Below are 15,168 nucleotides of genomic sequence, written 5' to 3' on the forward strand. Positions count from 1 at the left end.
TGACTACCTGGAGTCGGATTCAATTCTTTCACAACTATAAAGCCAAAAATCAGCAATTTTGTTTGCCTTAACAGCAGTATACGTTTAAAGCTATTGTTTCAGAAAGATTGGTTCAAAAAAAGTGCAATTGGTGTGAGAAGGGATTTTACATATATTCTAAAATGTTACTGTAATGTAAATCTCGCACAATGTTTTAGAAGAAGTTTTATTGCAAATACTTCCGTATGACATTTCATCTATTTTGACCATACTCTGCAATTCATCTCTAATTGCCAAATTTATCAATTTAGCTCTGCAATTTATATCTCAGTTGAAAATTCCACAACCATTTCCTAATACGCTTATTACTTTGGCCAGCACACAATCTAAAAGTTTTTAAACGTATTTTTATAACAGCTGTATGCTCTGGATGATGAATAAGCTCTTTACCGCAATATATAATCACATTCTTACCCTAAAATAGTACTCCAGGTAGGCTACATTTTCATTTTCTTCCCATATTGAATTGAAGCAAAAAAAATAATTGTTGCTGATTTGTATCGAAAATTGAACTTTCTGACTGAGGTTGATGTAATTTTTTGAATTAAACCTAGAGATTTTGAAAATGTCACTTTTCTTAATTATCGGCTGCAAAGGTTGAAACCCACTTCACAAATACATATTACTAACTTAGTTTTACAAACATTTTGCCGGATTTTAAATATTTTCTTTTGCTTAGTATGTTCCACGTTTGACTAATTGTGTTTCTTCCTTAATTCTTAAACTAACTTTCCTCTCCATAGTGATAATGTTACGACGTGTTTAAAAGCAAAACAATAGTCTACCACATGGGTTTTCGTCACATTACACGTGTTCAAACACTTTAACCTTAACTATTGTATTGGGTGTGCTTTATTCTTGTATCATACCATGGCAAATACAGACCACTGAAGCTTTCAAACGTGCACCTCAACATGAACCAAAAATTGTCGACATGTGACAAGTAAAGTTTGTATAATGCATGAAGTGTGATGTCTAATCTACTTCATGAGTGAAATGGTTACTGTGTATTTTAATCGGTGCGTTGAATGACGAGCCACTGCAAACTATGAAATACGCAGTGTGTAGAGCCTTACTACAGGTAACAAACAAAAAAATAGAATCAGTGTATCTTTCATTTCAGTACAAAACTGCATGAGCTTTTGGTTGCAAAGCTTTTCAGTCTGCTGCAGAATATTAATGATAGTAACATGTTAGTATGACTATTGCAGTAAATATTATCTTTTTTGAAATTGTACATATCCTCATCTACGCCAATATAACATAAAGGCTACAACATCACCGTGATATCATTATTTACATTGATGTCATTAATTTCTTCACATTCAAACGAAATTCTGAATTATTTTATATTCAGAGGTGGGCAGTAGCGCGCTATTTTTCAGTTAGAGTAGCAGCTGTAGTAGCGGCGCTATTTTTTTCCAAAGTAGCGGGTAGCGAGAGAGGCGCTACTTTTTTCAGTTGCACTCCCGCTACCCGCTATACTTTTTAATTTAAATTGGAAAAAATGCTTGTTTTTTTTGCAATACTGGCGTGGTCAAGCAGCTACTGTATATAATCGGTTTGGTTGCAAAGTTTCGGTGTTTTCTAGTTGACGTCAACTTCTTCGGCGAATATCTCCGTGTGATGAAGCCTATCTGCCAGGCTTTAGACATTTTCCAGGGCGAGTCCAAGGCGTATTGCGAAGTCTTGCTTTTAACCATCACAATTTGTGCGAAGAAGTTGACCGAGATCAGTGATCTTGTGACTTGTGAGGAGTTGAGAATGAAAGTCCTTGAAGGAGTGAAGAAACGATTCAACAAGTGCTTCAACGACATGAAATGCGTTATAGCATCATGTCTTCATCCCTCCTTCAAGACGTCGTGACTACAATTTCTGCACTACGTTTCCACGGATGATGATGACGCACTGCGAGAAAAAGTCAAGACAGATGTAATTCGACTGTTGCGAGAGACATCAAGCCAGGTTGATACCGAGAAGAGTGACACCACCACCAGTCATGACTCCGAGGATGTATTTTTTAAAGTGTTTGCGCCATCCCGTAAAACGTCGGTGCAGAAGGAAGCAGCAATTGTGGACGCCTTTTTTTCGGACAAGAGCAAGTCCTTGAGCTTTTTGAATACAGAGTTAAAAGATCTGTTCATTAAATACAACACCCCCATTCTTTCCAGTGCTGCGTGGAGAGACTTTTCTCTGTTGGAAAAAATGTGCTTGAGCAAAAGCCGGCAGGACTTAGTGACTCCCATTTTGAAATGCTCGCGTTTTTGAAAGATGCGTAACAATAAATTTCCCTTAGAATGTGTTTTCTATAACGACGTTAAAATGACAGTGTAAACGAATGATAACATTCGTTTTCAAAGCCATTTTTGCGTCACTAGGGGCTTGAGTGTTTCCTAGTGTTATTTTAGGCAAAAGTAGCGTAGCGGGAGCGGGTAGCGACCGAGTAACGGGAGCGGGTAGCGCGCTACTTTTGTAAATTGGTAGCGGGTAGACGTAGCACGCGCTATTTTGGCCCAAGTAACGGTAGCGGGTTGCGTGCTACTTTAAAAGTAGCGGGTGCCCACCTCTGTTCATATTCACAATTTGTGTCGAAATTTTCTTTTTAACTTTACTACAGAAAAACATTTCTAAGTGATGAAACTTCAAGTCCAGTTTGATTTAGTGTTATTTTCATCTTTCAAAAGTAAATTTATAGCAAATGTTATTAACTATAAAAGAAATTGCTACAGGGCTTACAAGCTTCGAATACTAAAGTTGAATTAGGCTCATACCAGTTACTATTCAGCTCATTCTGGCTTGGTAAGCACTTGTACGATTCTGTCGAAGATGTGAATAGACTTGTAGTCTCATTAGCTTGTTCTATTACTGTAAAGTGGGCTACATTGTAAAGTGGGCTACATTACATTACTTTACTGCCTGAAAAGGAAATTTATTTAGGCTGCATCTGTCTATGACTTTTTGGCATTATCATCGTATTCCAGCCGGTAAGAGACCGGAACAATGGTGTTAGCCAAATTCATGTCAATCCATCTGAGTGCCTGAAGTCGATATATCACTGACGGCAATCACCATGGAACTATTCTGCGATGTTGCCAATGCACATACGCAAAACCTGCGCAAGCAATTGCAGCAGACACGCAATTCTACTGTGGAGACGGCCAAATGAAAATGGTCCAACAATTGTTGAATGCTTCGTGCTTATTAATTACGCTTGGTAAGTAGTTAAAACTTAAAAGTAATTATTAAGGTTTCAGATATTTTTATGCCCCTTGCCAATGGGCTTTTGTGTCTGGGTGAGCCCAAGAGAAAGAAATACATCCTAAAATAGTCTGTGAATTCATACTAAAGTCGAAACATGCTAAGTTATTCTGCCAAATTAAACAGAGAGCTTGGGACATAGCCCACCAGAACCGTCACAACCCAATAAAGTGCTACTACCTAAACGTTGAATCAACGCATAAAACAACTAATTTGATGTCAGGATGTACTCTGAAGCCAACTGTGGATGTTGAAAAATGGGCTTACATAAATTTTACACAAATGTGGAGCTAAATTAATTGAAAGGTAGATGCAAAAGTTGCTGACAATCATTAACCTTAGCGTGAACCGAAGTGAAAACATCATTTTTAAACACAATAGAATTTGGTTATTATATCCACTGCGCTTCAAGTGGTTTTAAATGCGTTAAGCCGCTATTTTTAATAGTAATTGCTTGTTTTAAAACTGCTTTTCCGATTTAATTTTATTGGCTTATTGGTTACAGTGGATTCATTATGGGGTGTGTGACTGCCTTAATATCTTATTAAAATGAAACAACTAACCATTTAATTAAATTTTGCCAGAGTAGTTGGTAACAAAAGATCGGCTACAATAGCCGGGCGGCATAAAATTACAGTAGATTTTACGTTAATTCAGTTTCATTTGATTGTAAGATCAGCGTGAGAAAAAACAAGTAGGCTACCATAACTATTACAACAAATGTCCATTTTTTCTTGTTTTTGTAAAACAATTGGGCAGTTTATTATATATCCAGCAGCATTAGGTCTATATTTTTTATGCCTGACATTCACAGCACCTGCACTGCCAAACACTGCATTGGTGGGGCATTCTTAGCAGCCTTTGATGCCTAAACTGCAAATCCAGCATTCAGGACATCGATCACCTGTTGAGGAATGAATGGCCACCAAAATCAGTGGCGGGTATGAAGCAGTAAGAGGCATGTGACGACATTTTTAAACAATGGTTGAAGCGCCAATGTCATCGCGTATGTGATGTGCACACCACATGATTCTACTGTGCTACTATTTTCATTTGTGTAAAGACGTTATTTTGTCTTTATTATTTGCTTAATGAATATTTTACGATGCAGGTAAAAATCTAAACTATTATTTCGCATCTAATTTGACTATATTTAAAATAATTATACAGCATATAATATATTCACGTAACATTTTTATCATACAGTAATACACAATTTTTCTCTATTGCGATCAGTCAACTTTCAAAAAATCTTGAATTGTGTAAAAATAATAATGAAGTAATTTGTATGTAGGCAAAAGCCATTTACATGTAGAAACATGTTTGTTCAATATATGTTTCAATTTCAATTATAAATATCGTTTGAATGCACGATTTGTTAAACGTGATCGAGGGAAGGCACCTTCCAGTCACGCAATAAAACCTTTCAGTAAGTCAATCAATGAAAGTTTTCCGGCACGAGGTAAGTTTTCCATCACGATTTCTTGTATAAGTTTTGTGCAACCAAAAGCTTGCCGATTAGCAATGTTGAATGTCAGTTACAAGTGGTGAGAAAAACAAGGGTGATTTATGAATGTAAACTCATCTGGTCCAGATCCCGTGTTTTCAAAATTGACCAGTTTCTTTTGTTACAAGTTATTGCAACACTTGCGGATGCTGTAAGCCGGGCCAAAAACAGAATAACATTGAAGGTATTTGGGCTACATTTAAATAATATATTTTCTAACAACTTGGTGGAACGATTTTCTTAATCGACGCCTTGAAACCAGCGCCATAAAACTATTATATTTTTCAAATGTTCTGTTGCAAAATTGTTAAAATTTTACTGCTTAGTTCACTGAGTCAATATTGTATTTAAAAAAATAAAGCGACAAAAAATTGTATTTCCTTAATTATCATGCAAGATAATCTTAAGCATTAAAGGATTATGGAGTTGACCTAATATGATAAATTTAGGATTATTTGGTTTATAAAGTAATCTTTTTTTGTCTTAAGAAAATAGAAATTTGAGATAGCGTTACAGTTTCATAATTCTATAGCCATTTGTTGCAGAACATTAACTAAAATGCAAAAAAATGAAATTTGATTTTAAAGTTGTAATAATCCTTTAAAGTTTTAAATGCTTTTATTTGGTAAATGCAAAGCATATGTATATGATCGATAAGTCGCTGATGTTATTTTTATCAATTTTCAACAGCAATTAAACATTTGTACACAAATATTGTCATATCATTGTTGAAATTGATGACATTAAAGGAGTCTGAATGCTTAAGACTTTCGACAAAAAAAGCTGCCATATTTGGTGTTTGGCAGTTTTTGTTCCCACAAAAATAACATAAAAATATCAGACGTGTAGTTTTTATAAAATTTATTGAAAATTGTCCCAGCTTTGCCAGCCCACAATCAGCCCCAATCACGTAATCGTGACGAGGAAAGGTCACCAGAAACCTCTGTTTTTACCGCACTTATCACCGAGAAGCATTTTTAAACAATAGTAAGACAACGTGGATTCAAAATGCACAATTAATGTCAAAGATAGGCAGCAAATCTTTAGATTTTTAGAAGTTTTTTCACAAACACTGAAGCTTTTATAGCCTCTAAACTTTTTAACTTTAAATTTGGAACCAATCTTAGAAAATAACGTTATTTCAATTCAAATAATGTAAAGCATCCAATAAATAATTTGTGCGTAAACAAAAACTGTTTTTAAAGCTATGATACTTTATATTTATAACTACCACGAAAAAATAAATGTTAATATTAACGATGCATGCTACACAAGCTTTAGCTATTGCTACCGCATATTGTACGTGACTACTTATTATTTTGCTTTCGCATAACCACAAGGATGAAGCGCTTTTGTAACGAAGTCTAAAACTTAGGCCTATTCGAACAGCAGAACTTGTGTGTAAAGAAATCAAACTCAGAAGACTTGTTAGGACGAATTAATTACGCTTTTAAAACACTCCCGATCAATTCCTTATAATGTAATTCAGTAAGCAAAGGTTTGCCTACTATTTCTTTTTCTCTCTTGTTTTAACCTTTTTCGCTTGCTTCCAACCCCCTACTGCGGTATACAACAAACTTGATGAACTACGAAATTTATTCTGATTTCCATAGATCCATGTTGTCAGCCACACTGCTTGCTTTTCTCAAGTAGCTCGACTGTATGTAAATGGAACTGCCAAGTATTCGAAATAAGCAAGGCCACTTAAGTGGAGGCTATCTTTCCGACAAGGTTCCTCTGCGCTATAGTGATGTCATGACTACTTAGTGATTCAGCCTAGAGAGGTAAAAACTGACATCAACAAGACGTTTACGTATGAAAGGAATCCTTTCCTAATTTATTCAGCAAGTTTTAAATAGAGAGAAAATTGCTTTCATAATGACGTTTCTCTAAATAGTTTGTGTAAATCTGAAAGAGTCACAGAGCGCTTGGATTCAATGTGTTTCATTGGTGGTTGTTTTAGGATGAACCAAAGCGACATGAAACGTATTTGCATTTCCTGTAGCGTTCTTCCTCAAATGTAGCTTGTCATGAAACAGTAATTGTACAATTTGCAAATTCAATTATGATGTCACACAAATCGTGGGGTGATTAATCAAATCTTTCTCATAGATTACCTGCGAAATGAAGAAATATCTCAGGGATAAGAAAAACTTCAAATATTTTTTGTCTTAAAAAATCAATTTGCTGGAAACTAATTGTGTCATCAGAGGATCACAGAACATGATCTAAAATTTGATATCGTGCTAGCATCTATCCGAAAAATTGTAAAAAAGTAAATGCTAATTTATAATTTACAACAATTACAAACGTTTGCCCTTTGCTAACATTCTACGGAGGAAAATTCATGTTGAACTTCGCTGCTATTATTAACACGTTCAAATCTCGTATCTTTTTCTTGACAGTTCATGGCCAAGATCAATTATTGTATTACTCTTTTTAACCGTGGTTCACCTTAACACTAATTGCAATGAGCTGTATTATTATTGTCAACCGTTAAGCTATTTATTTTATTGTAAACGTTTTAGAATCCAATTAAGAATGAATACATGACCCCGTGGAGTACTGTAATACATAGGTTATTGGATAATAAAACTTCAGTGTTGTTTGAAAACAGTTTTTCACAAACAAAAAGGTTACTATGTTTAAACTACTTTATCAGTATTTAGTAAATTCTAAAATCTAAAAATTCCTTGTAACTGTTACAACGGTTTTTCACCATTTCGGTTATCAACTCTAAAACGTAGACTATATGGAATTATATGTATACAATACATGTAATAGTTATATTACAATGTTAAAAGAATAGTAACATTATTTTACTGCGTGGGTAATTTTACAGATATTCCACAAGGAAAACCTCTACTAGACCGACAGTAGGAATGGCCACCCCTAACGATGAGTGCGTCTATAAAGTGATCAACAATATCCGCCGGATACTTACGCTACTAAGTGCTATCCAATTAAGTCTTTTTAAGTTTTAAGATTCATTTCACTTCGTAAGTCAACCAATTAAATGGTCTGGCTATTATTGAATAAGTAGGCTACTCTCAGTCTCACCAATTTGTAACCTTATCTTTCACTGTTTAATTATTAGATTATAATAATGCAGTATTGATTTACAATATATGCGTGAAAGCTATTTAAACTTTTGAAGATTATTTTATGAAAGCTTAAGCAGTTATAAACTGTCTTCACTTGGTATGTGCTTTGTTGCAGTATAAGCAAATACCAACAGAATTGTTTTCAAACTACTGCTATTATTTTAAAGTTTTGTAAGTCAACCAAAGACAAAAATTTATGCCAATTTTGTAATTTATTATAAATTGATGAAATTAAAATTTGAAGAATACTCTCTTTACGACAAACTTTAAATTTAAAATTAGCTGATTGAGTTTTGAAGCGTTTTGCTTTCATTTTTCTCATTTTTTAATGCACAAGTGTTTTTGCAAACTTTCATGTTTTTAAAAATTTCAAAATTTTGCTTTTGATTAATGACATTTGTATTTTTTATCGATTGCAACTACTTGAAAGTTTCTGAACAGTGAAGTACGTTACAATTGGATATAAAATTCTATTGCATATAATTATATTAAAGCTATGAATTAAATTCATTTCAGTCTTCTCAAAAGTCAAAGTTTTGGAAAGACAAGTGCTAAAACAGTTTAATATAGATCAAAATCTCGTGAGAATTGCTGAAGAATTTTCAAATGTCTTTGAATCTGCCAGAATTTTTAGGCAGTTGGCAAATTACTGAGTTCAAATTTTGCCAAAATTAAGAGTAAACACTCGACAATATATTTTTAAATTTCATCTCAATATTGAATTTCAATCGAGGTCAAATATACTTGAAACTATGAATTTGCTGCATCATTACGCTTCGACCATTCGTACCAGCCAAATGCGTTTAATATGGTTATCCCATTCACAAAACATTATAAATAGGCTACCCTATAAAATATGTAACGGAAAACTTGCTTTCGAAAGAGCGTCTAATATTCTAATTAAGCAATTGAAACGCCGTACGTAAATCTTGTTGCGAAATCAAAGCGTTCTTCATTTTTATTATAGCCGAGTGAGCCGACTTCCTTTTGCTAATAATCAGACTATTCTGGCAACTCGTTAAGCTAACAAAGTCTGGATCCAGAACGTAGCAGCGGAAGGGGGAGGGGGGGGGTAGCCAGGGCTCTCCCAAAATTTTATCCACTTCACCCTAAAAAAATATTCTAATACTATTAGGCCAACCACGTTTTAACACCATTATAATTCAATTTGTCAAATAAAACCTTTCTGTTTCTGTGAATCAACCCAGCTTTGAAATAAATATAGGGTAAATGTATATCAAATATAGTTATTACTTTCCAAAACCTCTACAGCTGGTTTCACCCTAAAAGAGGATCACCAGAAGGTCCTTATTCAAATAGAATCTGTTTGAATAATGACCTTCCGATAATCCCCCCTTTGGGGTGAAACAAATAGAATTTATTTGAATCTATTGGAATATAGAGTCTATGTTTTGTAATCTCGTATTGTTTTTTCCACATGTGCTGTTGATGCAAAATAAAAGAACTTCTCTCTCTCTATGTGAATAAGGACCTTCTTATAATCCCTCTTTTGGGGTGAAACAGGCTGTAGAGGTCGTAGAAAGTAATAAATATATTTGATATAATTTGCTCTGTTTGGCATTTTTGCTTGGAATTGAGCACTTTTTCTGGTATTAATAGTATTTATTGTTGATAAAAATATATAGGAATAATAAGTAATATAACAATAATACGCTTAATAAAAATAATATATAATAAATGATACGGCAAAATCGAATTTCAATTGTTCATATTGAGTCTGGTGAATTATTTGTTGCGTGAGTAATTTTCAATTCAATTCAATTGTTTTGCTGGCGCGGACATATAGAAAACTTCAAAGTTAGCACACGAATTTGGCACCAACAAAAAGAAAAGATTGCAAAATTAAAAGGTTTTAAATATGTGTAAAGCAGAGCTTGAAAATCTCTATCTTCAATTTGCACAGCCACCAAACCAAGAAAAAAGATAGAATTGTTTTTTGTGAAAACAAGCATACAAATAGAATTAAAACTTACAAGTACAACAAGGGCGATTTAAACACACAAATGCTACATGCTGCTATTTAAATACACAACACACTAAATCAGTGTTTCTCAAACTTTTTTAGTCCATCGCCCCCTTTTCGTTATTGAAATAAAATTTCGCCCCCCTAATTCTGTCAAGTAAAATAAACATTGATAATAGAGTGATAGACAAATTTAGTTTTAGGAATTTAATCAACGAAATTGACAGTAACATGAATACATGATAATGTTCAATGGGATGGATGAGCTTGGCGACTTTTACAAAGTTTTGAAATGTTTGGCGACATCTTCGTAAGATAGAGTCGAAGATCACCCCGTTTATGAACTAGCAAGCATGTCTTTGCTTTGAAAGCATCAATGCCACAGCCGAAAACCTCTTTTCAACCATGAAGTAGGAAACGACAAAATTCACATTCTTCTAGCTTCTATCCAGAGAAGCTCATATTTGCCAGCAACCTGGCACAAAACAAATCGTATCGATTATTTCTGAATTTCACTCTTGACTCATCATCTGTTTGCATATCAATGAACTGCTCTTGAAGTTTCACTTCTACAGTATGTCTGTAGGTTCGGTAGAAAATGGTTGTACCACCCAGTTTGGAACATGGAGGTCCACGACATCTGGAAAGCGAAGTTTCATGTCTTTATGAAGCATGTCTAAATGTGAGCAGTATTTTTGCCGTTGTTCTTCTGTAATAACATTCTCGCTCAAATTGGGAAACTGAGACATTTTGACCTGCGCTTTTATCTTGTTGACGCATTTTATCCCAATATTCAGTGATTCATGCAGTTCAGGACTGAGATTACGGGCAACCAAATGCTCACAGTGAATTACACTATGAATTACAATAAGTCCAGGAATTGCTCTTTTTATCAGTACAATGAACCCTCGATGCTTTCCAACCATTGCCGGAGCACCATCAGTTGCGCATTGTAGAATATTCTTCAGTGGAATCCCCTTCTCTTCGTAGAAGTTTTTCACTGCATTAAAGATGCTTGATGCCCGAATATCTGTAAGAAGACTGAGCACAAAAATCATTTCTTCTTGTTCTCAAATCATGAACAAAACGCATATATCCAAGTAGCAGCGATACATTGTCGGTCAAGGTGGAATCATCTATTTGCAGTAAATGGTTTGCGCGTTGGACATTTGTTAGCGCGTTGGCCTGTTATTGGTGGTTTGATAAATTCGCCCCCTTCGAGTGTTTTCGCCCCCCGATCGCCCCCTTTAATTTTTTCGCACCCCTGGGGCTCAAAATCGCCCCCAGGGGGGCGATTTCGCACACTGTGAGAAACGCTGCACTAAATGCTGCTACACAAAAGAAAAATTCAAAAAGTGACAAGTTTCCTAAACTTTTCACTTTGCGAATTTTTAAAGACATTTTAAAAAATTAAATGTGATGTCATGAAAGACTCAGCAAGGTGAAAATTACAGGAAGCTGGCTCAGTGTGACCACACAATTTAGAAAAAAATAAGTAAATATAAACAGATACAATTAAATACAGACATACCGTACTACTTTTTTTTAGATAAGTTTTGATCAATTTCAGTTTAAATTTCTAAAGGATTTACAAAAATCGAATAAATTTTTGGCAATAGGTCTGGCGGCACTACTTTTTGAACATGCAGCTAGGTTGATGCGAAAATTCACAAATTTGAGACAATAAAATAAATTTAAAAAACACAAATTTAAATTTTTATGGTGCCACTTGCAGTTTACTCATTGATAAGTCTCGCAACAGCATTGTCTCTGACTGAGTTATTGTGATTATTATGTTGTTTTTAATCTATTGCCATTTGTTTTTTGTTTTTGCATGTTTAGTTATACTGTATACAGTTCAGTATATGAACCTATTGGTCTGATGCAAATAAAATAATAAAAAAATAAAATAATAATCTCCTGTTATCAGTGGCGTAGCTAGGGGGGGGGCGGAGGGGCGTCACGTCTGGGGGCGTCACTTTCAGACTACGATTTTTTATTTTGATTATAATCAGATAAAAACGCATTTCATTTTCACACAGGGCCGGATTTAGCTGATGGGGGGCCCGGGACACTTTTAGATCGGGGGACCCCCGTGCAAAAAAATTTGTCGCGCCCACGGCGCGAAAAACCACCTCGACGTCTACAGTAGTATTAATCCAGCACTGCACAGCATTTTGCAGAGACTACAAAGGCTGAAAAAAAAAATATAACACAAAATCACATTTTTTCCACGTAGGGGGCTCTTTAAAAGTCGAGGTCCGGGGCACCTGCACCCTCTGCCCCCCTAAATCCGGCCTGTTTTCACATGCTTTTTCTTGAAGGGGCAGCAAAATCTGAATCCGCTCCGGGCGGCACATTCCCTAGCTACGCCACTGCCTGTTATTCCGGTTAAGTAATTGCTTACATTGGTGAAATCGGATTGATTTAATTTTTCGTTTCTCTTGAGAATGCTGCGTAGCTTACGTGCTTACACGTAGATACAACGACGAATAAACCACAACGAGATTGAAGCATAAAGTTGAAATTAATAAGTTTTAATTGAATTTTATCAAAAAAATTAACTAACTTTGATAGCCACTTTGTAACCAATTATAATCTTTATTAATTCGCATTCGGTGATGTAAAATGAGTGACGAGGAAGACATCAGCTTAAATTGTTTGATTTTTTGTGTAAATAAAGAACAAGTGAATATTATAAGTCGCAGGCGACTTGCTTGTGAATATCAAAGAAAAAAGCCTAAAAGGTTTTCTTACTTGGAAGTACATTTAGCAAACCGGATAGCTTATGGTAAAGATTATTATGGTAATGTCAATAGAGAAATAGGAAAAATTGATGTGTGGATGAAATCCAATAAACTTTCATTAAATTATAGTAAAACTACTTATATGATCCTCTGCAACAAAAAAAATGCAGCAGAAAATTTTAGTCTGTCCATCAGTGGCCGATCCATCGAAAGGAAGAAATGTATAAACTATCTAGGTATAACTTTGGATGAGCGATTGACATGGGATAATCATATTATTAATTTTAGAAAGCAGCTTGCAAAGGTCTGCGGCATAGCATTTAAGCTGAGATACATTGCCCCTTTAACAATATTACAAACATTATATTATGCTTTGTTTCAATCCAAGATCCAATACTCGATTATAAATTGGGGAAGAGCTAACTCTACATTGCTTGCTCCACTACAAGTGTTACAAAACAAGTTCATTCGATCCTGCTTATTTTTGCCGAGGTCAACAAATACAACTGTTCTTTATCACCAATTTAATGTGCTCAGAATTGCCGATATTATTAAATTTGAAACTGCAAAATTTATGTACAAATATGTGCACAAAATGCTGCCCGGGCCTTTGCTGGCTGCTTTATTTTTGTAAACGAAATACACCATCATAAAACCCGTCAGAACCAAAAGAATGATTCATATTTGCCTTCTACAACGTCAAACTCTGGTAAGAAGATGCTATGTTTTAATGGAGTGAAACTATGGAATCAACTACCAAAAGGAATAAAAGAAAAGTCTTATAATGTTTTTAAATTTAAATATAAATGTTTATTAAAGAATTTGTACAATGATCACTCCTGAAACGTAGGCTATCATCCGCTTATTTCTCTACACAGTTTTTTTTTTATGTTGCCCTGTGTTATTCCATTGTTAATGTATTATGTAAAGTGCTGGTATTGTGCTATATATTATATATGTGTTGATGTTCTTAATTTTGTGTCTTTTGTTTAAATGTTTGGGTGGTAGCTGACTTTGGTGATCTTTTGGTCTTTCGCTGCCATCCTTGTTGTGCGAATTATTTGTGTTTATTGTGTTTTTGCTTTTTGTGTCTTTCTTTTTCGCCAACAAAACAAAAAAAAACTGAACTGAAATTGAACTGAACTATATGAAAAGTGCACTCGGCCAGGATTCTGATGTGAAACTAACTGAAAGGAATATATTTAACTCAAGGAAAGTAGGCCAAGAAGAAAATAGAAATTAAAAAGTGGAAAGCTCTGCTTGAAGGAGCAATATTGGCAGGCTCTTATCAACAAACGTGAGCAACACAAAATCTCAGTTTAATGCAAACACAACCATCAGAACCCAACAAAATATGCCTTTTTCATTGATGTAACGTCTGCAGATATTGAAACAATGTAAAAAAGAGCAGACAATGCTGTCTTAAAGAACTGACATTTGCAAATGTGTTGTGAGTTTTACTGAATCTAAGTGATGATTGTGTCCATGTTTTTTTAGAACAAATGTTGTTTTTGTTGTTTTGGTAGAGTAACATCCATTCTGAAATAACTTGAAAAAAAAATTGCTATGACAATTTGTCATCCACTAGTAGCCTATGACGAATTGTTGTGATGTTTAGATACGACATGTCTCGCTGCACTTAATGTTTTGTGACACGTGATTTGATTGCGATACTGTCAAGGCTCTTGTCCATTACCACAAACAGTCAGATGCTGTAACTGTGCGGCCCAAGTCAACAAACATGAATGCGTATAAACAGAGATTGATATCTGGAGTTTAAATTAATCAAAAGTTTTCTGGAAGGTAAAACAGGTGATAAAATTGATTCACGCTATTGTGACGCTAACAATATCATTGTTCCTGTGATGTCTTGTTTGGCTCTAATATTTTTCAACAAAATTTTTCAGTCACAGCAAAAGTGTCAACAACAATTTCATCTCTCACAATGCAACTCCACAGCGCCACTTCAAGGTTATATATTCAACCGAAAACTCTGCTTGAAGCAGATTGCGCATCAGTTTACCTGTTTCCATGAGTCACGTTCAGCTGGCTTAACCAGTGTCGTCAAATTGGGTTCGGTCCATGCCTGGATGTTGTCATGTCATTGCCTTGGTGGTTTGCCTCTTTCCAGTAACTTTGCCTTCCATGCAGATTTTGTTGACTTCGTATTTTGATCTTTTAGTAGGCTAAAAAGTTTTAGAATTTTTGATTTTTAATGTTGCTGCAATTTGGTGTAGCTTCATTATAGTCAATAGGCTAGGTCTTCTATTTTCATGTGATCAAGTAGCCTTTTGTTAGTCATGTTTCTCATGATGTGATTTTGGAGTGGTGAGTTTTTTCATTGTTGCAGAAATCCAATTGAAGCATTCCAGACTGTGTAGCAAGACGGATAAAACGTAGGCCTAAGTGTTGAACATTTTTGACTCTGATTTGACTGGCAGTCCATTGGAATTGGAAGTAACAATCTTTTTATTATAAAAGTAATTTGCGTTCTTCTGGTGACTATTTACTAGGTTACCTCCTGATGTT

The sequence above is a fragment of the Aplidium turbinatum genome, chromosome 9 (assembly GCF_918807975.1).
Source record: "Aplidium turbinatum chromosome 9, kaAplTurb1.1, whole genome shotgun sequence".
Taxonomy (NCBI): Eukaryota; Metazoa; Chordata; class Ascidiacea; order Aplousobranchia; family Polyclinidae; genus Aplidium; species Aplidium turbinatum.